At 37.8% G+C, this 25,742-nt stretch overlaps 1 protein-coding gene across 10 annotated transcripts in view; it reads right to left on the reverse strand.

Annotated features, from left to right (window-relative positions):
- The window catches only part of ANKRD44 (ankyrin repeat domain 44), a 321,576-nt gene that overhangs the window by 47,944 nt on the left and 247,890 nt on the right, over positions 1-25,742 (reverse strand). The window lies entirely within an intron of this gene.

The raw sequence follows: 25,742 nt of genomic DNA on the forward strand, positions 1-25,742 counted from the left end.
TAGTCAGTAATTGCTCTAACATTGGCCATAGCAACATTTTCCTAGATATGTCTCCTGAGGCAAGAGAAACAAAAACAAGAATAAACTATTGGGACAACATCAAAATAAACAGCTTGTGCACAGCAAAGGAAACAATCAATAAAATAAAAAGACAACCTACTGAATGGGAGAAAATATTTGCAAATAACATATATGATAAAGGGTATCCAAAATATGTAAAGAACTTACACAACTCAACACCAAAAAAAACACAAGTAATCCAATTAAAAATTAGGCAGAAGACATGAACAGACATTTCTCCAGAGAAGACATCCAGATGGCCAACACATAAAATGATGCTCAATATTACTCGTCATAAGTGAAGTGCAAAATCAAATCCACAATGAGGTATCACTTCACACCTGTCAGAATGGCTAAAATCAAAAACACAAGAAAAAACAAGTGTTGATGAGGATGTGGAGAAAAATGAACCCTTGTGTATTGTTGGTGGGAATGCAAACTGGTGTAGCCACTGTGGAAGACAATACGGAGTTTGCTCAAAAAACTAAAAACAGAGTTATGATACGATCCAGTAATTCCACTACTGGTACTTACCCAGAGAATATGAAAAAACTAATTTGAAAGGTATGTGCACCCCTATGTTCATTGCAGCATTATTTACAATAGTCAAGACATGGAAGCAGCCCAAGTGTCCACCAATAGATGAGTAGATAAAGAAGATGTGGTATACGTATAATGAAATATTATTCAGCCATAAAAAAGAATGCAATCTTGGCATTTGCTACAACATGGATGGATCTAGAGACTATAATGCTAAGTGAAATAAGTTAGTCAGAGAAAGATAAATACCATATGATTTTACTCCTATGTGGAATTTAAGAAACAAAACAAATGAACAAAGAAAAAAAGAGACAAACCAAAAAATGGACTCTTAAATACAGAAAACAAACCAATGGTTACCAGAGGGGAGGTAGGTGGGGGATGGGTAAAATAGGTGAAGGGGATTAAGAGTACACTTATCTTGATGAGCACTGAATAATGTATAGAATTGCTGAATCACTATATTGTACACCTGAAATTAATATAACATTGTATGTCAACTACACTAGAAATAATTTTTTTAAGAGTTTAAATAAATAAAATCTAAGTAAATAAATAAGAGTGGTGTAATCACCCATTGAGATAAATTATCCTTATTTATGTTGCCTTTAAGTTCTTCTCTGTGTAGTGATGTATCCAAAAGGAACAAAAACCCAACACCCAAAGCAGTGATGTGTGGTAAATATGGTGGTACTCAACATCCACTCCAGCGGGCTGTGGAAGCTAGACAGTTATAAACTATGTTTCCTAGGCTTCCTTGAACTAGGGCTCCAGATGTAATTTAAGTTCTGCCAATTAGATGCACTAACCTGAAATGCTGAGGACAGACATGAGCTGAGGACATCTCTGTGATTTCTGATGATGGTTACAGTTGTGAAGACTTTGTCTTTCAGCTTCCTGGGTACAGGCTCCTAGCTTAGTGAGGGTGGAGTCACCAGACACAGGGATACCGGGCATCCACTTTTTGGCAGTATGGATCAAGCAGGAGCTGTGAGGCTCTAGGGCCAACAGTAGTGGCACTGACAAGCATGTCCCCCCAAGCCAGGATGATGTGTCCATGGAGCAGCCATTCTGGTGGATACTTTCTGATTCCCTGTTGCCCTGATCATGGGGAAGGGGCAGCTGCCCCGGCTAGTCCAAGCTCATAGTTCAGGCTTATTTCTGGAGACTCACCCAGGCATCTCCTCTTCTATTTATTTATTTTTTATTATTTTTCTAATTTAAATTCAATTAAATAACATATAATGTATTATTGGTTTCAGAGGTACAGGTCTGTGATTCATCAGTCTTATAGAATACCCAGTGCTCATTACATCAAGTGCCCTCCTTAATGTCCATCACCCAGTTACCCCATCCCTCCACCCCACTCCCCTCCAGCAACCCTCGGTTTGTTTCCTCTGATTAAGAGTCTCTTATGGTTTATCTCCCTCTCTGGTTTCATCTTGTTTTATTTTTTCTTCTCTTTTCCTATGACCCTCTATTTTGTTTCTTAAATTCCACATATCATATGTGAGATCATATGATCATTTTCTTTCTCTGATTGACTTATTTCAGTTAGCATAATAGCCTCTAGTTCCATCTACATCCTCACAAATGGCAAGATTTCATTTTTTTGATGGCTGTGCAATATTTCATTGTATATATATACCACATCTTCTTTGTCCATTCATCTGTCAATGGGCATCTGGGCTCTTTCCACGGTTTGGCTATTGTGGACATTGCTGCTATAAACATCAGGGTACAGGTGCCCCTTTGGATCACTACATTTGTATCTTTGGGTAAATCCTGTTTTTAAAAATCAAATCTTTTTCTGCTTAAAATAGCTAGCATTGTTTCTGTTTCCTTCAAATGAAACCTGATTGATTTAAAGAGTAATGGAATTTATCATAGCAGTTTTCTTAGTGGGGGAGGCAAGGGGAAATTATACCATTCAATGCACCAGAAAGCAAAACTTCCTAAAATCCACTTTATCCATTTTTCTCCTGGAAAGTCCCAAACTTGTTAAGTGGAAAAACACCTTTTAAAGCCATATGTGTGTAATAGTAGCATTTCCATTTTTTAAAAAAATCTGTATTAATATGACGATAGATGGCAGAAAAAAAGCCTAGAAATACCTACCCTAAAATGTTTAGTATAATAACCTAAGAGTGGGATTATGGATGAATTTTATTTTCTTCTTTCTCTTTCCTGTTTTTTTGTTTTTTGCAGTAACTATGTATTGTTTCTGTAATCAGAAAAACACTAAAGCTATTTCTACTTGGGGAAAAAAAGCTATTAATCTTCCTTTTCATTCAACAGAATGATGTCCACAGAGCCCCCAGATAGGTTCAGAACTCTTTTCTAGTCAATGCATGTGGAACAAAATGTTCGAATTCTCTGGTAGATCAAACAGCAGTGTAAAATTTATCATCAAAGAGCACATACTCTTAAGTTTGCAAAGAATACAATGTAAATAATTATATCAGAAGTATAAGGCATTTTATGTTTGTTTTTATTAGTACGAGAATAGAATTTGGAACTTAAACAATCTAGGATAAGTTAGACTAATGAGACTAAATTTAATTTTAACTTCAAAGCAAACAACTTTAAAACCAATCTAATGTGCATAGTTGAAATACAAGTAGCCCTAACTGCTTGAAAAGGCTAGAAAGCAGCTGTTCTTTGCTTTGTTTTGCAATATTATCACCTGCAAGACTTCCTGTAATTGACAGTGTGTACCGACACCAAATCCTGTCCTAGAATGAACTTTTAATCAAAGGAACACAGGATAATTTCCACCATTATCACAAACATGATGAACAGAGACAAGAAGACAAAATACTGCTTATAGCCACAAATTAGGTATGTTTCCAGAAGATTTATTATGGAATAAGATTTTTCCATACACATATTTTGATCATTCTAATAGCATGTGATATTTTACTTTTATCATCTACCAAATATTTGCTGAGAGTTACCTCGACGCAGGACCCCGGTTAGGCACCAGGATTCAACTGTGCAGTGAAGAAATGTTGCTATTGACCCAAGTGATTGTGGAGGCTAATGGGGAACCCAGAGAAGTTACCAGGTAATGAAAACAAGAGGAGCTAGGATGCAGGATGCTATGGGAGCACAAAGAGGTACCTGACATAACCTTGGGGATCAGAGAAGACTCTTCTGTCAAGGAAGGTCTAGCCTGAGACCTGGATGGTAGGAGTCAGCCAGGCACAGAGAGAGAGAGGGATTTCCAGGCAGAAGGAAGAGCATGTGAGAGCCGCGAGTACAAAAAATTTGAAAAACTTTCAGTTTAATAAGACTATAACAGTATGCAGGGGTGAGGAAAGGATAAGTAGCAGAAGGGGAGGCTGGAAACATAAGCAGAAATAGATTCGGTATAGAGTGATTGATTATATCATTACTGTCCAGTCCAGGACATTTTTGAGAGTGATGATTGTGGCAGGACAATAGCTGTAAACCAGGACATCAAATCAGGATGATTATTCAGAGTCACTGAAGTGCTCTAAGCAGAGAAGAGGCATGATCATGATAAGATTCTTGGGTATCATAAAAATCTCTCTGGCCACAGTGTGGAAAATGAACTGCCTGTGGTGTTGGGGTGGGGATTACAACCCCAGAAACGGGCAGATCGGTTAGGATATTCCAACTCTGGAATTTCCAAATTGTGAATTATTAAGCTGGTGAGACCTGATGGTGGCCCAAACTGCAGAAAAGGCAGTGGAAATTGAAAGAAATAGGTGCATTCAAGAGTTTCATTCACTCCTTCATTCATTCATTCCGTAATTCTTTTTTCAGCACTGTGCTAGGCACTGAAATTTTCAGTTTCAAAATGGTCCCTACCCACATGAAACTCATAGTTTAGAAGGTATAGTGGACACCATCCATTGACTGAAGGGATGGGGAAGGGTGGAGTCAAGGGTGACCCCTAGTTTTCTAGCTTTGGTAACAGGTTGAATGGTGATGCTTTCTCTAAGAAACAAAGAGAATAAGCAAGATCCGGGGAGAGAAAGGTGTGTTGTTGAGTTTTGGTTTGAAGAGCTGCTGGGACATTCAAGGGGAGATATCTGGTGGACAGATGGATATAATGTTCAAAGCTTGGAAGAGAGAGCTGGGCTAGAGTAATGGATCTGGGAATCACCAGCAGTGGCTGATACACGAAGCCCCCGCCTATGGATGAGACTGCCCAGGGAGAATGTGTAATGAGAGAAGGGAAAAGAATCTAGGACATAAGCCTCAGGAACCTCAAGGTTTGAAAGAGGCAGAGAGTCTGCAACAGGGGCTGAGGAATGGACAGAGGTAGAAAAAAACAAGGTGAGATGATGATGATGATGATGATGATGATGATGGTGATGGTGGTGAGAAATGATGACGGTGATGGTGGTGGTGGTGGCGGCAATGGTTACCAGGACATGAAGGTTGCAGTGGTGATAAATGATAATGAAGATTCTCATGGGTAACAGCCAAAAGTTATAAAGCATTTACTATGAGCAAAGCATCCCACTACAGGCCTTACATGGATCACCTCTATCTATCCTCAAGTAATCCATTATGACCTTCTCAAGTTCACACAGCCTGTAAAGGATAGACCGTGGAATTGAACCCAGGTCTAACTCAAAACCCATGTTATTTACCCCACGAAACAATGCCTTCATATCAACTGATAAGCTGAAACTCTCCCCTGATATTTCACAAAGAAAAAAAAAACCAGCAGGTTATGAGTACAGGAGAAAGGAGAGGTGGTTTTGTGGTTTCTTTTCTTCAAGTATGTGAGTCTTCTGAGGTCTCTAACTTCAACAATTTCCTTTATCTTTGTGATTTTCTTCTTTGTTTCCTAAGGAGTGGCGAGTACTCATCTCAGGTACCCAACAGACATCGATTGGAATCTAGCTCCACTAAGAGCTCCTCCCACTTTAGTGATTCTTTTTTGTTAAGAAGACAGTGTGTAAAGGTGGGGAGAAAAGCAACATGCAAGTCATTCAAAACTGGCACTTCTCTTTAGACTTAACTTTTCTTTCTTATTTAGAATTTGGTACTGAACATATCAAGTCCAAGGAATGAGGCAGAAACACAGACTTCCCAGACCCTCTATGGTGGGTAAATGTCTCAGGGGAGGAACATGGCAGTCAGAGAGAGACAGAGAGCTCATACCGTGACTCGTTCTACAAACTCGTAAGTCAGCCCATGGTCTGCAATATTCCTGGAAGGCAACGTTGTTCTACAGAGATCAACCTACCTTGTCAAACTCAAAAGGAATGGCTCTTTTGAAACACAGTTACAGCTAAGAATGCATGCCAAAGAAGCAGCATCATAAGAAGCAATGAGTTCTTCACATAAAGCTTGTAGTTATAAATCAAAGCATACAATCTTATATGTATAAGATAAAAGCAGACTAGTTATAACTTTCTCTCCTTTAAAACTATTTCCAATTAATATATCCTCATGCTTATCATCAACATTTACACAATCTATGCATCCACATGCTAGTTTTCATATTGAATTACCTGCATAAATTCAACATACACTTCCAATATGTTGCCATAGGCTTCTATTGGAAAAATAAAAATTTTGCATTTATTCCAAGGATCGACTTGGTCCTCTGCCTAAACAATCTATTAAAATGGTTGCCTTAATAAAGCCTTTATCTGGACTCCTTAATTTTATCCCTTTTCATGTCCAAAATCCCAGAAATACTTCTTTTCTCAATTGGTGAGTTATTTATAAAGCCTATATAAAGAGTCTAGCACTGCTCAATGTCACTTCTTACCCAGTCTCCTATCACCTTGCATTTGCCAAGACTCTCCTGGGTAAACAAAACAGAGGGTTTGGGATTAAAGCTACTTCTAACCCCCACTGACAAGTAAAGATAGGTACTTAAGAACTAGGAAGAAAACAAGCAAACTTTTCAACCATCTTATCTGTGAAATAAAAACTCTCTTTTTCAACTGGGACATAGCTGGGATGCTTTACAATTTTGTTGGGCCCAAGAAAATTACTGTATTTGAGATTATAGCAATTTATAGGACATTTTCTGAATCTGGATGGTGTTTGCACAGGATTGGAAGGCTCATATAAAGAGCAGTTCCACGTCTTGGATTTAAAAGCCACAAAGGTAACAGAAGGCCAAGTTTAAGCCTCTTTCTCTACCAAGTGAATCTGTGATTAACAAAATCAAGAATAAATATGAACTTAATGGTAAGCCAACTGGCTGCTGGGTTAACAAAACAGTAATCTTATCATTCAAAATTGTGAGGGCACACATAAATATTACACTAGAGCTGGAAACCCAATCTTTATAAAGAGATTATCACTGGCTATTTGAAAACATGGCAGGAAAAACTTTAGGGAATCCCCAGAGACCTCAAGCTGATCTAAACCAGTTTTTAAGTGTGCTTTTTAAGAAAGCAGAAAGCAAATATGGCTCAGACTGTAAGAACGGAAATGTGCGGCCAGTGGGTCTGTGAGCTAACCCTCTCTCTTGTTGGTTCTGGTTAGATTCTGACTACACAACTAGTTTCCACAAGGTAGGAGGGGAGAGGAGGAGCTAGAAAACCAATCAGAAAATATCTGTGGGGACCACGTAAAGGAGGTGCTCTGAGGAAAGGTTTAAAAATGGATTTATTTCTCTTTCAGCAGTGAAGACTAAGAGGACATTATGAGTCTCCAAGTCTGTGAAGGGTTGGAAGCAGGCCAAGGCCCCTGGAAAGTTGGCACCTCCGTCAGAAATTCTATTTCACATTCCACTTGTCTGTGCTTGAGAATGAAACGCTATTTGGGCAACCTTAGGGCCATTCCTGACCTGGCTCTGGCTCCGTCCAGAATGGGGGCTGGGTCTGCAGAAGTTCCAGACCACCCAGCCTGTGTCAATACCTTCTATTTAGAGGATCCCAGGGGCCCAGGAGAGGGCTCAGGGATCGCACAGGTCTTTCAGTCTCAGAATAAATATGATGTTCCAGGCCACGCTGGACCCCCGTGAACCTAGCTTCCCCAAGATGGCACATCAGTAACAGCAATGACTATCTGTTTCTCATGATTCTGCTCACACCCCTTCACAAGCTATTAGAAAAAGCTCTGTTGCTTGAAATTGTTACTAACAACAATTATCGGAAACTTAGGGGTTTCTAGAAATGTACGAATCTAATCTAATTTCTGTCTCCCCCATCAATTCCATAAGTAAGGAACCATTAACTTTCTACACTTGTGTAAGTCAAGGTCTATGCAACCTTAGAAGGCGATAACACAAATTAAGGAGGGTGCTACTGGAAGCTTAGCTAGGTTAAGTTTCCATTTTTAATTTGGAGCTGATTTTGATTACTCTGCTTATCTCCTCCCTCCAGTGTGTATTCAGTTCCTGGTGATTTCCTTGCCAATTAAAAGGCAGAAGAGCCTGTAGTATGTGTAAGGAAGGCTAATGAAACCTGCTGTGAAGATAAAGTCAAATGCAAGATGTAAAATGCATGGAGTTCAAAACCATCTTGCAAAAGCCTTAAAAATGTTCACATACGTTGACTTGTAAATCTACTTCAGAGACTTTATCCTGAGAAAGTTTTAAGCCAAAGCCATTCAGTAGTTAAATAGCATAAGCAACCTAAATAGAAGAAGGTCAAAGTTATGGCTTATCCAATAATTGAGTATTATTTAGATTAAAAAATGTTTACTGAGTTCTTAATAGTGTTGGGAAAGGATTATGTCATAATATTTCATAGAAAAAATCAATGTACAAATTGTATATTTAATATTATCTCATATATGTAAAAAATGAAATATGTGAGTGAGGAGACTAAAATGAAATACAACTGATCCTTGAACCACATGGGTTTGAACCGCATGGGTCCACTTAGGAGTGGATCTTTTACAAGACTTGTAAATATGTTTTGTCTTCCTTATGATTTTCTTAATAACATTTTCTTTTCTCTCACTTTATTGTAAGAATACAGTATATAATACATATAACACACAAAATATGTGTTGATTGATGTTATCAGTAAGGCTTCTGATCAACAGAGGTAGTCAAGTTTTGGGGGAGTCAAAAGTTATAATCAGATTTTCACAAAACAAATGAGCAAAGGGGAAATGAGAGAGAGAGCAGCAAATCAAGAAACAGAGAACAAACTGAGGGTCACCAGAAGGGAGGTTGGCAGGGGGATGGGTGAAATAGGTGATGGGGATTAAGGAGTGCACTGTCTTGATGAGCACTGGGTGAGGTATGGAAGTGTTGAATCACTACATCACACCTGAAACTAGTGTAACACTGTATGTTAACTAACTGGAATTAAAATAAAAACTTAAAAAAAATTTATACTCAGATTTTCAACTGTGCAGAGGGTCAGTATCCCTAACCCTTCCATAGTTTAAGACTCAACTGTGTACCAACAGGTTAAAAATGATTGTTTTGGGGTGGTGGGACTTTGGGTGTTTGATTTCTTGTGTCCACTTTTTACATATTCTAATCTTTCTATAACAAATATATGTTACTCAAATAAAGAATAAAATAAATTTTTATTTAAAAATAAGATGGTTGAGCCAGATTATTTCCAAGGTCTCGTTAGCTATACTCTGGATGGTATCCAGTCAAAATTTAAGGAGTTGATGTTTTCATGACCATGACTAGTATATCTTCTTTTTTTTTTTTTTTTTTAAGATTTTTATTTATTCATTTGAGACAGAGAGCCAGCAAGAGGAGGGGCAGAGGGAGAAGCAGGCTCCTTGCTGAACAGGGGGCCCAACGCAGGGCTTGATCCCAGGACTCTGAGATCAGGACCCAAGTTCAAGGCAGACACTTAACCGACTGAGCCACGCAGGCACCCCTAGTATATCTTCTTATTAAAGAAATAGTACCATTCTGGCCAGTATCAATGTTAGTTGAATGCATTCCTTAGTGGCCATTAATTGCAAAGTCCTTAGGGGCAGGGACCATCAATACCATGTGGTAGGCATTCAACAAATGTTTGTTGGAATTTAATTTAAATCTGATAAAAGAACAAGAGAGAATTATTGGAATTAGGCACAGGGTGATAACACATTTCCTTGCCTGTTTGGACACTGCAGAACTATCAGAAACATCACTGGTATCTTATATTTTGCCTCTATAAAATAAGTTAAACGACATATTCATTGCTACATTTATAAAACCAACAAACCAATCAGCAAAACAAAGGAACAAACTTGACCTTTCACAGAATCCGGTCTTGTAAGTGAAAAATGCTCCAGGATAAGTATATCTTTCTATACTACAATGCCAGTTTACTGTTACCAGATGGTGGCATAACTCATTATGAGGCGATCCTCTGTTCTTCTGTCATAAGGAACTAAAGAAAATTAGTATCAAATGAAATTTGGTAAGATTGATGGACCAATACTATGAAGAAGAAGATATACTAGTAAGAGAATTCCAAATGCATTTTCTGGTTGTAAATATCTAAATCAGTCTAGAAAAAGCCAAATAATATGTTTTTGAAATAACAAAACAGTATGATTCTTTTAATCTTGCCATAGGCATTCCAGATGAGGAAGAGTATTAAGATTAACTCAAGAAAAAAAAAAAAGTTGTTATCTTTAGGAATAAGGGATCCTGGTTACTGAAAACGCAAGGACTGCTCCAAGGCTAGAAGAAGCCAAAACTGATTATGGAGGAGACAGGGGTTTTAACTTTGCAGAAGTTGCAGAGAATCACTGCAGAAGCCATCCCAAAGGTTAAAAAAAATAAAATCCTCAAAGCGCTCCTGCATTATTTTGGAGGTTCCATGGTACTTTGGTCTTAAATTGTTTAACTAATTCTCAGAACTCTTAAATTCAATTTTTTCCCAAGCAGAATAAAATTATAAAATTACTACATCTGGGTTATTAAATAGAATCAGAAGGCATAATTCACCTTAATAAGGAAATTATTCTCTTTGGTGCCATAGTTTCCTCTAACTGAATTTGGTTTCGTTCTTTGTGTGGGTGTGAGCCAAAAGAGGGAAGCAATGTTTATGTCTTGGAGACAGAAGAGGGAGAGAGCTGAAAGGGGTCCCTATCAAAACCTCTGAGGGAACACAATGAGCTGCAGCCAACAGCCAATTTCAGAAGCACTGACCTCAGACACAAAGTATATGCTTTGGTTGCTGCTGCCTTGGGGGCACCCTTAACAGATCTACTAGGATATGGGGTGGCGCCTGGGTGGCTCAGTCGGTTAAGCATCCAACTCTTAATTTCAGCTCGGTTCATGATCCCAGGGTCCTGGGATGGAGCCCCAAATTGGGCTCCCTGGGCAGAAGCCTGCTTTTCCCTCTGCCTCTGCCCCTCCCCCTGCCCCGCTAGTGCTCTCTCAAATAAATAAATAAAATCTTTTAAAAAGCATATATATATATATCTACTAGAATGTGATTTTGAGTCCTCTAAGTCCTCTTGGATCTGCCAATAGTTGCAAGGAAATTTTTGTACAACAAAAAACTTTGGCTTTTCTTTGGTATTCATGGTAAAGGAATTAACCTGAACCATACCTACTGGCCTCCTGAGTTTTGTAGAGTAATTTGAAAGTTAAGTTCACTCTTCTGTATCAGCAATGAGTTCAACACGTTAGTGTATTTCATCAGTGGAAGAATCACCTGATTCTCTTTTTCTCTTTGGATCTCTGCATCACACGTGGGGTGTGTGTGTCTGTGTGTCTGTGTGTGCAGGGGAGAGCAAAAGGTCTGTGTTAATCAACCACAGGTGTTATCATATGTGGGTAACATGAGCCTAGGAAAAAGAGTAAGAGGAGTGAATATCTAGAGGGACTTGATAGATTCCCTACTGTTAAGGAAAATGATCCAAAACTTATAAACAAGGCAAAGAGAAGTACTCCTTTTAAAATCATACTAATGCACTGTTTTAATAAGCCCATGCAAGGATTAACTTTTTAGTATAATGTTAATTAAGAGCCCAGTCTTTATGAAGTCACATGTGTTAATATACAGATTTGTTTCCAGCAGAAATACACGTTATCTCTGTGTGGTAGAAAAGATAACTCCAGAGGTTATAGCCTATTGCTCTTTAGAACATTAACCAGTTTTGTATCTAGCCTAGCAATCTTATTCTAATATTATTTCACTAAACTGCCTATAAATGCTCTGTTCCCTAAGCTTTAGCACCTTACCAGTTCCATCATTACTTAATGAGATTTAAAAAATCTTTACTACACATTCCTTCTTCCTTTTTATGAGAGTCTTAAGTTTATTGAGTAGACTTTGATACCACTCATCAGCTCCAATCTTCTTTTTTAAGATTTTTATTCATTTATTTGAGAGAGAGTACAAGCAGAGTGAGGGGCAGATGGAGAAGCAGACTCCCCGCTGAGCAGGGAACCCGATTCAGGGCTTGATCCTGGGATCCCGGGATCATGACCAAAACCAAGGGCAGATGCCTAACCGACTGAGCCACCCAGGCTCCCCCATCAGCTCCAATCTTAATGCAAGACCTCAAATGTCCTTTGGAAATGCCTGTAACAGTCTCCTCCCCTCAATGTTGTTCCACAATTCAGGAGAACACTAAAGAGAATGTGGAAAGGTGCCTTCCTATCCTCCTAAAGGAACTTGCAGGCAGACAGAGCTACGTTGTCCCAAGGTCAGAAAATCAATTCTACTGCATTTCCAATAAACTCTTCAGGCTCTGAGACTGAGGAATCATGTGCTCCTCTCCCCTCTTCAAGTGTCTACTGTATTCAGAGGATCATGGTAATAGCCAAGCCCTTTTCACATGGTGATTTTTTTTCTTGCACTTGCTCATTTTTCTGCCAGGAACCAGCAGGAGTTGCCAGATACCAACACAGCCCTTCTTCTTGCTCCTGTTCTAAAAGAGGAGGTTTGCCTTAGTGAGCCAAGTTCACTCAGCACCCTTCAGGGGGAACTCAGTGCACCATCTCTTCTCTTCCTGGCCTCCTTCCCTGCTTAGAATCCTCAGCAGAATTCAGCAGTTCCTCAGCATGGAACCTCACCCAGTCATACGCCTATGGGACTTAAAATCTCAGATCACTTACAGCCCTAGAGGCAGACTCCCCCTCTCCTGCTCCACCTCACCTCTCTTCAGAAATAAATCTCACTGCAGAAGATATGAAATACAAAAGAAAGCACAGAGCATTTACGACTGAAAGAGCACACTAATTTCATTTTCATTTAATTTCATTTCATTTAAATAAGATAATTCAAAGAATTATTTCTCTCAAAGCTCACAGTTTCATTTCATAAAATCATCTTTTCATTTATGTAAAATGACTGCTATGCCCTAGTTATTTTAGTGGTACAGAAATTAAGAAAATATGGTTGTAGATTTATATAAGATAAAAAATACATAATAATCATAACAGAGTTCTATTCTCTTTAGTATAAGGAAACTATGATGCTCTAAAGCCTGATTTTTTGTGTGTCAATTTAGAAAATGATTTCTTCTATGGGTCTTTCCACTGTGGACCCACTTTAGCCACACCCTCTACCCTTGAAAATTAACTCTTCTTAATTGAAGGGGCTGCTGGGACCCAGCTTGCAGGCTGCCTTTTTGGCAAATGTAGCCCTCCTAGATTCTCTTTCTGTGAGATGTTAGGCCATCCACCCAACTGAGTCTGATTCCTGTTATCTTGTCCTTGGGCTATCACTGAACACAAAATATTGACACCTTCCTCCCAGCGCAGCCAGCATTCTTGGGAGAGAAAGAAGGACACTGTCTGTAGGACTTAATTGATTCCTATTCCTTCCCACTTCATCCTTCCATCCCAAGGCTTCTCCCTCCATTACCAAAACCAAAATCAAAACCAAAACCCCTTTCCAGCCTCCAGGACACACATGTAAATAACTACCAGTCTGCTGGGGAACGTGTGCACCTTGCTTCTTACCCACCACCACAATACAAAATATAATCCACTGTCACAAACCAGAGAGCCCAGGGATAACTCATGAATTTTAATGAGTTTTGAATTCAGGTCCTAAACTATTTTATCTCCCCTTAAGTTTCACAAACCCAGCAATTCTAAAAGTCATGTTCAGCTGATGGCAAGAATGAAGCATCTTCAGCAAACGGTGTCCATCATTTAAAACATACTACAATGTGTGAATTCAGGCCACCAAATAGGATGCAAATGGGGCCATTTCCCTCATGGTATTCAGAGACTCTTTTACCAATTTGGGAGCATCTATGCTTCCTTTCCCATCTGTTGTCTTTTCTTTTTAGCTGTTAATTAGCTTTCTGAACAGAAGGTACGAAAGGCGGGGTATTTAATGTGGCAAAGAATATCACAAAGGTTCCCACAATTCTCAGAGTGACCAGTCGCACTGCTTGCTGATACCTTCAATAAAGAGTATAAGAAGACAGATGAAATTATTGACTAAAATTAGGTTTTTGCATTACCATGCATTTATCCTATACCTCATTCCTACTAATGAAAGAAAACCTTAAAATGTTGTGTAACTTAATGCCACTCAGAAGAGCAATTTAAAAGAAATATATAATCTTGTGAAGTTTTTTTCCTTGTTGCTCCCAATTATGGATCAGAATGTCTTTGCTCTTGTTTTAACAAGGCTTTATTCAAAAAGAATTACATTTAAAAAGTACTTTATATTCACTCTCTAAAAACTATGGGAAAATCTAATTTGGATGCAGCCCTGTTTTAATATTATAGTAACTTTGTATGGTAACAGATGGTAACTAGACTTATCATGGTGATCATTTCATAATATATATAGATGTCAAATCACGATGTTGTATGCCTGAAACTAATACAATATTGTATGTTACTTTTAATTTTAAAAACTTAAAAATAAGATAAAATGCTGAACTTCAAGCACGTCAGTGTGCAGCTGACAGGTACCTGAAAAAAAATCAGAGTTCCATTAAAAAAATGGCTTCTGATGGCTTTAGCTTGACACATTTGAAACTAAGCTACCTTCATTTGTTGTACAATAGTACCGTTGTCAAATTTGGACCAAGTATTTTTCCCCTTGAGGACATACACTGTATCATGAATTCTTTAATTGGGTGGTGGATTAATCAGGAACACATTTGAAACTAAGAACTAACTTCACTCCTAATCAGAAGTTCATAAATTCATAAATTTCAGTTCCAATTTCAGTTCTAAGTTCATAAATTAGATTGCTGAAAGTTAGATAAAAATGATCCATTTACAAAAGCTAGTGGCAAAAATAAAAGAAATTGTAAAAGAACTGTGATCTCAGTGTTTGTTTTAAGTTAAGAGATCGGTGGTCAAAAGATTAAAATCATGAAAACATCTTAAAAGAACAAAATCACAACCTGCAGGGTATTTTCTTTTTTGTTTACTCACCATATCCTCTGGAATTTTACTTATTGACTAATAAAAATGGCAATGACCATAACTGCATAAAAAATTTGAGGAGACTTCTCCATATATGGTAGAAAGGTATTTTTTTCTGACTTTATCCTAAATACTAAATTATTCTGAAATTGTCTAAATGGTTAATAAATACAGTAAGTGCTAAATTGCACACCAACTCCTGCAGCTTCCAATTGCATATTCCAGTTTAAAAGTCTGGCCCATAATGAATGTTTTCCTCAGGAGGGTGCTTCACATTTATTTATGATGATCAAGTTTTAAATATGTGCCTGAAAACTGACATGATCTTGAGAAATGCCCAAACATACCGAAGCAGAGACTGTGATTTCACCTGGTTCTAAAATATTAAAGTAAGCCATGAATCCCTATAAATAGTTTATACAAATTCCTAGCTATGCCATAAAGGAGTTATAAAAAAGAATTTTTATGCCTAAGCAAAAAATTTTAAATATAGCTTAATTTCAGCATTTATTTGTTGAAACAGCTTTGAAGAAAGTTTCCAAGTTTGTGCTCAGGGAGAATGCTGGATTGGAAAGACTAACTCAAAATTATTAAAATTAAATATTAATGGTGAATTTTATTAAAATGCCAAAAGAATTACCAAAGGTTCTGATAATTTCACAAATAGTTGCACAGCTTGAACCATAACTCGGCTTTGCTTTGCTTTGCTCTTTCTTTCCTGCATTTCCATGGAGGCAATCGGAAGACAGAGCAACCTTGTCAGTGGGAAGTACAAATTTGTCTTAGTTGCTTTCACACTAATCTTCTCTTAGCTGAGTAGATAGGCTCTTCTTCTTCTTTTTTTTTTTTTTCCCCTTTCTAAATGCTGATTAATTCTGTCTTCATTTTACTTTCCTTCCTCTATTTCGGTAAAGAAGTTGTACAACCCCGCTACCATAACTTGGTCAGATTACAGCAATCTAAACTACTCTGAAGGCATTTTATTTTTTAACGGGACCAAACCATTAACAACAGAGACTCTAAAATCCTCCTGCATAACTCTGAGAAGCCCACCTGCAGTGTTGTGTTTATTTCTACCCCTGTTTTCGTTTTCCCTGGCAGGTAGCCTAAAAGCATCATCAGTAGGAGGCAGAAAGAACTGAAACTTGAGGTCCTTGTCTTCCTCCTCCAACGACAGGCTTGGAAGTTTACTCTTCTAAATACTGCTGGTTACTCTGAGAAGCTGAATTTTCCTTTAAAACAAATTTCTAAGTTTTGACAACTTTTTCTTCCCACTGATGTTTAAAATTATAATTTTTAAAAAACTGAAGTATATTTGACATCCACTGACTTTTAAAATATAAGTTTTTAAAATAAGATACACTCAGGAAAGCGTGCCTTATCTAACATGGTGCCTGACTCCTAAGACACTATCTGTCCCACAGAAAGTCTTCAATAATTTTGCTTTAATCCATGAATTTAAAAAAATGAAAGAGCTATAAATGAATCTTGAAATCCAGTCAAGAAACCCTAAACAAAAAACAAAAACAAAAAGAAAAAAATAATGTGGCCCCTAATCCTAAATGGCAAAAGCCAGAGGTAATCAGTTAACATTTTAGTATGTGCTAACCTAGTCATACACTGCCCATAACACACATAAGTCATGATGTATGTATTATCTTATAACTCTTCTTTTTATGCTTAATATATAGTGAATATTTTTGGATACATTAAATATTCTTTAGCGATGTCATTTTCATGGCTATATCACATTCTAATAAATCAGTGCAATAATGTCTCAGTAATTTAGTTTTCTCCCCTATTTTTGAACTTTTAGGTTGTCCCCTTTTTGGCTTTATTATTATTGATATTAACAGCTATGGACATTCGTGTGGCTGAATCTTGATGAATATTCATGAAGATTTCCTGATATTAAATTGCAAAAAGCAGAATATTAATATCTTGATTTGTCATTGGCAAAATTGTTTGGTAATTTAAATCAATTTCAGGGGGTAGCCTAAGGTACAGTGCCTGCAGATATGCTAGCTGGGTCCCAGTTTATTATTTCCGACACTATTCACCCCTATCTGACTTTATATTTTTGAGGCTCATCAGAACAGTTATTCTCCAAGGAGCTGGTTACTGAACCCTCAAAGAGAGCAGGAAACTTGTTTCTCCTTCATTAAAAATAGCTCCATGGGTACTTCCAGCTGTTCCTTCATGCCCAGCTGGAGTAGTATACATATCTTTCAATTCTTTTTCTAGCAGCAAGCACATTTTCTAAAATGAATCTTGTACTCTTACAACTTCTCAAATCTTTACTGTGCTCATTCTAAATAAGTGAAGTAAAATATGAGCTGATTCATAGTTAAACTAAAAGAAACTAGTTAAAAAAAAAGGAATTTCAAGTTGCAAGCAAGAAATGAATAAAAAGATAGCCTTTATTTATTTTTTAAAGTATTGATGGCTATCTATGAAGTACCTATCTCTAGAAGACTATTAAAATTTTCTTTAAATACTTATCTCCAGTTGGTAAATAAAGTACCTAGAATTGCTATTTTAAGATGATAACCAAATCGCAATCCTTTATAAATGTGAGTGGACACAAAACAATACGGCATCTATCTACTTGATTTTAAAATTTAGCCTTAACTATTCTAGGGAAATATACACATTGAATTCAGAGTGATGACTTGAGTAATTAAATGGTTTGTTCATTTTACTTATAACCACTATAAATTAATAAAGAAAAAATTTATCTCATAGGACTGGTGCCACAATGTTTCTAGTAATGACAGAGATACTCAGCATGCTTTACAGGACGTTTGTAGAGAAGGACTTGGAACCTTTTCCAAAAGGGCCCTTGAGGGTGAGGTAAAGATAAGAGGTAAAAATCTGAGAGTGACTTTAGTGAATGTTTTCAATGCTTATAACAAATGTCCTCTGGAACTAAAAAATATCTGATTCTATGAGAAAACACAGACACACACACAATTTCTTTAGATACTTTTTGCTATTCCTTTAAAAACTCAAATCTTGGGGTGCCTGGGTGGCTCAGTCAGTTAAATGTCTGCCCTTGGCTCAGGTCATGATCCCAGGGTCCTGGGATCGAGCCCCGCATCGGGCTCCCTGTTCCGTGGAAGCCTGCTTCTCCCTCTCCCTGCCGCTCCCCCTGCTTGTACTCTCTCTGTCAAATAAATAAATAAAATCCTTAAAAAAAAAAAAAAACCTTTAAAAAATAAATAAAAATTTAAAAACCCCCTTAAATCTTAAATCTGACTTGTAGCTATATGAACAAATATTTTATATGGCCTTCCTGCAAATTATGAGATAATTTATTTTGTATATTGTACTTTTCTAAATACACCTATTTTCATGTATCCAATCACTAAAGATTTTTCATCCTCTAAAAATTTATGTGCAAAGTATTTTTCCATAACCTTTACGAGTTCACAGGACACCACTATGGAGGGTAACTGGGGACTTCTAAATATGTGCATGATTGCAAGAAACCCTTCTATCCTGCTCTAAGACCCACACAGCCACATGCTAATATTGAAGTTCCATGCTATTAAGGGAACATTCTCACAGCTTATTTAACCTTTTTATTTTATTTTCAAATATGCCTCAAATTTTCATGCTTTATATACACCTTAGGATAACCAGATGTTCTTCTGAATTATAAGCTTAAGAATTTCACCTTAGCAAAAACAACAAAAAAAAAGTTTCACCTTAGCAGTGATTGAATCAAGGAAAGAAAGAAGATTTCTATTTTAACATAAACTATTCTTCCTCCTAAACTAATCCAGAAGGCTCTCTCTGTATCTTGGCCAGGATACTCCTTGACCACCAATAACAGAGCACTATACTTCTCTTCAATCCAAATAATTTGTTGCAATTAACACCTTTCTCCCCAAATACTTTGCGCCCGTTACATTTGAGCCTTCTTCTGTTGGCTAGCCACCAGGTTATTTTTTGAAATGTCTTGCCTACTGAAAGTTGTATAAATAAACCTTGGTTATTCCTAGCTGTGTTTGGGCTCTGGAAGGGCACAGTATTCTCAGAGGCAGAGCTGAGACCTGGGACAAGCACCTCCCTCTATGTGTGAAGTCATTCAAATGTCTCCCTTTCTTATCTTTAAAGTACTAATGATTCATAAACAGTAGGACCCATCCTTTTCAAAATCAGAAGCTTCTACCAAATCAAGCTATTAGGAAGTACCAGTTGGGTTAAATCAGAAAATGTGTTCAACCCACTGCTCCCCACATGGGCCTTCTGAATTATTTAATAGTAACTTTGTTGAGGAGATGAATGAACAGTACTAGCTTGGACTCCCAGCTAAATCTCCCCAATAAATAAGTACCTACTGTATCTTACTGTCACCTCTGAGATGTGAATACTATTCTGTAGGCCAGAGGTTCTCGACAAGGATGACTGTAACCTCCAGGGGACATTTGGAAATGACTGGAGACATTTTTGATTGTCAAAACTTAGAAGGGGTGTTGGTTGCTATTGGCACCTGGTGAGCAGAGGCCAAGGATGTTACTAAACATCCTACATATTCAATATAGCCCCCCACAATAAAAAATTATCTTATTCAAAAAATGTTAATAGTGCCAAGGTTGAGAAATCCTGCTTTAAGAAAATGAAACAAAAGTAGGTAAGAGAAAATTATTCCCTCTGAACCTTTGGAAAGGTTTACCACCCAGGCAGTATAGAGCTCTGACTTAGAACTTCATAACAGGAAGACAAATTGCCAAACAGAAGGCCCATGATGGCAGCACCCCCATATATATATATATTTTTTTAAGTATTTTATTTATTTGACAGAGACACAGTGAGAGAGGGAACACAAGCAGGGGAAGTGGGAGAGGGAGAAGCAGGCTTCCCGCCGAGCAGGGAGCCCAATGTGGGGCTCGATCCCAGGACCCTGGGACCATGACCTGAGCCGAAGGCAGACGCTCAACCAACTGAGCCACCCAGGTGCTCCAGCACCCCAGTATATTCTTATAAAGGAGTTTAGTAAACATGAATCCAGAATGTATGGACTAAGTTCCAGAGAAAATATCATCATCAACACTACTACGAACACTACGAACTCTACTATGTGGTGTTCGTAGCTCGTGAGAAACCCATCCTTCACATTTGACTGCATAGAAAATTTGTGAATTGAATAAAGAATAAAATAGAAGACAGATGCTAACCAAGCCATCTAAATTAAGTATAGCCTTTTTTGATCCTTTTTAAATCTTTTCTTGTTTTGGGAAGTGTTGAGCTTGGGGGGTGGGGTACAAATAAATATCTTTAGTGTTGTGTCAGTGTTGTGACACATGAGAAAACCTCCAGCCATTTTCCGATTTTAATCATCTTACCACATTACAGATGCAGGCTATCTGGCAGATGCTCAGAGGAAAGAGCCTTATCAGTCCTCAGCATCTAATTACTTATCTTAGAGAAAATTAGGCAAGATTCCAAGTCTACAGAAGACTCATGTTCTGTCGGGAGTTATTAATTACAAGCAGACTTAAGAAGCATTAATTTGTTTTGGTAATCATGCCAGGGTGTGTACAGCTCTGCCAAAAAGCACAGGAAGTGGAGATTAGGGAGAAGGTGAGCTGCTCGGCTCAGCTGGTAAAGGGGGGATTAAAACCAGATGGCCCCAATTTGTCTCTTTTAGCCAAGATCCAAATAAAAAATTCCTTGCACTGAAGTTTAAATTAAATTCATGCCTGATTGCCCCACTCCTGAATAAGAATCTAAATTAATTCCTTCTTTATGATTTCCAGGCTTGTTGTTATTGTTGTTTTGAAGACCTTAAGATAGTTAAAGCATACTCTGGCATATGAACACCCATCCACACACATTTGCATACATGTGGGAATAAAGACTGGAAGAAAACAGACCAAAATTTAAACAGTGGTTAGCTTTGTATGGTGGCATTATACAAATTATATGGGATTTCAATTTTCTTTTTATATTTCTATGATGTTTCCGAAATTTTTACAATTAAGCACATATTGTTTATAATCAGAAAATGACTTGGAATAGGGTAGTTAAATTATACCCCTCCCATCTTTCTTATTCCATTCCCTAACTATACTCTAGTTCTACCAATACCACTGTACTTTAAATATTGACATGAGTACTTATGTTGAAAACAGGTGAATAACCAATCATAGATACTAATCAGATCAAAATCTCACCCAGTATTACCAATTTATACAGCTGTCGGTATAACATACTGCTAATGGGTAACATGTTAACATGTTACTCAAGAACTAGTTTAGCAAGGACTTCTCAAATTCCATCTTCCACAATATACAGATCTTCATATTCTGGCAACGTATATGTAGAGGGAAAGAAAAAAGGAGAGAAGATATATCAGGTCACAACCAGGCCAGCTGTAGGACATATTGAATAGCTAAGGCTCAAACCTTGAAACGGATTTGAAATACAATTATGTTGAAGCTCAATGTCTAAAGTTATATGCAATCTATACATTTAATGAAATTCCTTGACAAGCTGATAACATAAGGTACCTGAGTTTGGCCTAAGTGAAACACAAAAAAATTCCTACAATACATGAAGTATTTTGTGGCCAACAAAGAATTGAGAGAAAGTGTTTGTCTTCCTATGATGCTAAGAAAACTCAAATGATTGAACTTATGTGTATCAAAGCAAGTGCTGACAACTCCACCTCAATAAAAACCATCATCAACCAATTCCGGTTCAAAGGCAGAGCCACATCAAACATTAATAGCTACTACCATTGAAAAGAAACACATCCTCTTAAAATGAAAGTCTAGATAGTTAAGCAAAAGGATAATGAAAGTCCAAATGAGTAGAAAATGAAGAAGATCCTTGTGTCTACCACTCAGGTAATGAGGCTGTCTTGATATAAGTCAGTAAGTGAGAAATAAATTATGCCCACAATGATACTGGAAGCAGTTAAGTGAGCTCATCCACTAGCTATTTCCAGTTCCTCGTTGTTAACCACTGGGGAATTTCTGTTTGACATACGACAGTTTCCTGATGAGTATAAGGCCGTATGGATATTCCCAGGGCTCTTCTAAAATAATAGTTCTAGTAACTCTTTGGTTAAAGCACCACTTACAGAATACCTTTTGTATGGATGCTATAGTAGTAGATGTTCTGAGGCCACAGAATATGGAAAAGATACAGTCCCAGGTAGCATCAACCTGAGGTAGACCTGGGAAAACAGGTAATTCTCTGGACCAAGAATCCTTCACCCACTCAATACTCTTACGCTGGCCTTTGGCCACTCAAGTTCTCCCTCACAAAGTAAAATTTATCGGTCCTATTTCTCATTCTCTTAAGCTTTTGCTCTCTCTGAGCTAAGATGCCAGCAGGTAGTAATATGTTTCCTCCAAGGAAAGTAATTTTTGGTTTAACAGAAAAACAATACCTTGACCCAGAGGAATCACTTAATAGCAAGAATTTTATGTGACCAGCACACGAGTCAAGAAACACAACATTACTAGGAATTCAGAAGTCCTTCCCATGCCTCCTTGTCATTAACCCCTTCCAAGAGTAACCACTATTCTGACTTCTAACACCAGAGATCAGTTTTGCTCATTTCTGAGCTCTTTTTAAGTGCTATCATAAAGAATGTATTCTTTTGTATCTGATTTCTTCTACTCAACATTATGTATGTGAGATTAATCCATGTTCATATGTGTAGTTGTAAATCACTCATTCTCTACTTGCTTTGTAGTATGTCACTGTAAATACACTATGATATATTTTACTGTTCTACTATGGAACAGCACTGGGTAATTACCAGTTTGGGGTTGTTACAAATAGTCCTTTATGAACATTTTTTGTGCATCCTTTGGTAATCAGATAAACATATTTCCGTTGGGTGTATACATAGGTGTAGAATTGTTGGGACATGGGAATGCATAGCTTTAGCTTTAACAGATCCTGCCAAACAGTTTTCTAAAGTGATTTATAATTCTGCTTCCACTTAGGATTTTGAAACCTGCAAAAGCACATTGCTTCTACCCTAACAGTAAGGAAAAACATAGTCTACAAAATCATAACTTCTCCTGAGCTCATCAGAGAGCTGAGGTTGCAAGGCATCTAAGTAAACTGAATTACAAGGAGGAAGAAGACCATCCAAGAAGAGATGGGACACATGAACCGTTTCATCTATGGCAGAGCATGGATGAAAGTTGTGACCTCCATAAAAAAGCAGATAAGAAGTTACCAACTCAAAATGTTCATGAATTCTTAAAGGCCAAGCCATCTTTTAGAATAGTTAGGAGCCTTAGACAGAAAGAGAGTTTCACTCAGCTGGAAAGCTCTTTACCATGAGTCTCCAGTGGGTGCTCATGAACAAGACTGGGCACAGGGTGGCGGACCCAGGAGAACTCCCCTCAGTGGAGCAGGCATGGAGGAGGTGATTGGCTACTGCCCCAAGACAAGCAGGAAGCACTGCCTATTTCTTTGGATCCTTCTCTCATAAAAAGCAAAAGCCTTAAGCCATTGGGATAGGGGCAACAACCCTTCCATACCTAGGACCCAGGCAATACACAATTACTTCTGGTGAAGGAACAGAAATAAAAGCAATCTCCTTGTAAAGGTAGAGTAGAAGCAAAAATCCTCTGCTCCTGGGGAGGGTAGAAAATCCTTTCAGGTCTGCATCTTATACTTATAAAAAGCAGAGTTCTGCTACCAGGCTAAGAAGGGCAGGATCTCTCTTCTACTCAAAAATCACCATGGATACAAGGCAGAGTTTGTCACAGGGTAGGGGGGCAGGAATGCTGAGAAAGCCCACCCCTTGAGAGCCAGGTGCACAGGATTGCTTAACACTGAGGCTGAATCTGGGCAACAGAGAGCCCCCACAACAAGCCTAGTACCAAGTAACAAGCAATAGCAATGTAGTGCTGGGAAAGAGGCCAGAGCATGGAAAAGGACCACTTCTGTGGAGTGGGCATGCAGGGACATCGAAAGATGAGAGTAAGGCACAAACACAGAGCAAAACCTTTCGCACCTCAGGACAAGGTAGCAGGAGCCCATTCCACAGGAATGTGAAGCCTCTGATGGACTGAAGATAACCATGCAACAACAAAACTCAAACCCCCCTCAGCTCTGTTACACCCCCACACTCACACTGAGAAGAGGAGGGCTACCCATTTCCAGCTGTGAATATTATTTACTTCAGTCTCTGCTGTTTTTCCACACAAAACTCCAATTACTCATTCCAAAACTATGAGGGACATAAAAAATCAAGAAAAAAAAAACCCCAACCTATTTTCAAGAGATAAAGCAATATAGTATAAGACTTAAAGATGGATGACCCAGATGGGGGAATCATCAGTCATGGGCTATAAAGTACCTAGGATTAACATGTGAAATGATTCAGTAAAAATGGTAAAAAAAATTAAGTATGAACAAATGGGGAATTTCAGCAGAGAGATAAAAACTATAAAAAGAGTTAAATGGAAATACTAGAAAAAAAATTGTACCAAAGGTGAAGAATTCCTTTGACAGAGTCACCTGCAGACTGAATACCATGGAAGGAAAAACCAGTGAACTTGAAAATGGGTCAACAGAAATGATCCAAATGGAGACACAGAGGATAAAAAAACAGTGAAAGGAAAAATATAACAAAGCATCAAGAACTACTCAAGCAGTGTAACATATGTGTAATTAGAGTCCCAGAAGATGAAGAAGCCAGCAAAATATCTGAATTTTCCAAAATTAAAAAGAAAAATATATCAAACCACACATCCAAGAAATCCAGGGAACTTCAAGCAGGATAAATGCCAAAGTGGAGAAAATACACCTACAGATATGCTAGCCAAACAGCTGAAACCCAGATTTAAAGAGAAACTCTAAGATAGCCAGAGGGAAAAAAAGAAACATTATATTCAGAGGAACAAAGAATTATAGCAGATTTCTCATCAGAAATTATACAAACTAGAAGACCATGGAGTGACATTATTAAGGTACTGAAATAAAGTTGTCAATACAGCATTCTATAACCAGTGAAAATCTCTTTCAAAATGAAGGCCAAAATAGTAATAATAATAATGATATTAATAAGAAGAAGAAGGAGGAGGAGGTGGCAGCCATGACAACAGTGGTCCTACTCTCAGCAGCAGTATATGAGAGTTACCCTCGTTCCACATCCTTACCAATACATGGTATTTTTTTTTCCATTGGCCATTTTGGTGGGCGTGAAGTTGAGGCATGATGTGGTTAACAGAAAAATGGCTCCCCAAAATGTCCACGTTCTAGTTCCCAGAATCTGTGAACATATTATCTTATATGGCAAAAGAGAATTTACAGATGTGACCTTAAGATGGGAGTATTGTGGATTATCTGGGTAGACCTAATCTAATCACAGGAGTCATAAAAGTGGAGAACCTTTCCCAGCTGTAGTCACAGACACATGTGACAATGGAAGAAGTGTCAGAGAGATGCAACATTTCTGGCTTTGAAAACAGAGGAAGAGGAGGAAAAAAAAAACACAAGGAATTAGGGCAGCCCATAGAGGTTAAAAAGAAAAGGAAATAGATTCTTCTCTAGAGCTTCCAGAAAGTAATGTGTGCTATCCACATCTTCATTTCAGTGCAATGAGACCTGTGTTGGACTTCTAACCTACAGAACTGTAAAGTAATAAATTTGTGTATGTTTTAAGGCACCAAATTTGGGGTAATTTGTTACAGCAGCAACAGAACACACATACACACACTTGTGGTTCTAATTTGCATTTCCTTAATGGCTAATACAGTTGAGCAATTTTTCGTGTTTATTGGATATCCTTTTTTATGAAGTGCCTGTTCAGATTTTTTGTCCATTTTTCTATTGGTTGCTTATCTTTTTCTTATTGGTTGTTAAGGTTTCTTTATATATTCTGTAA

The sequence above is a fragment of the Zalophus californianus genome, chromosome 3 (genome assembly GCF_009762305.2).
Source record: "Zalophus californianus isolate mZalCal1 chromosome 3, mZalCal1.pri.v2, whole genome shotgun sequence".
NCBI classification, from domain to species: Eukaryota; Metazoa; Chordata; class Mammalia; order Carnivora; family Otariidae; genus Zalophus; species Zalophus californianus.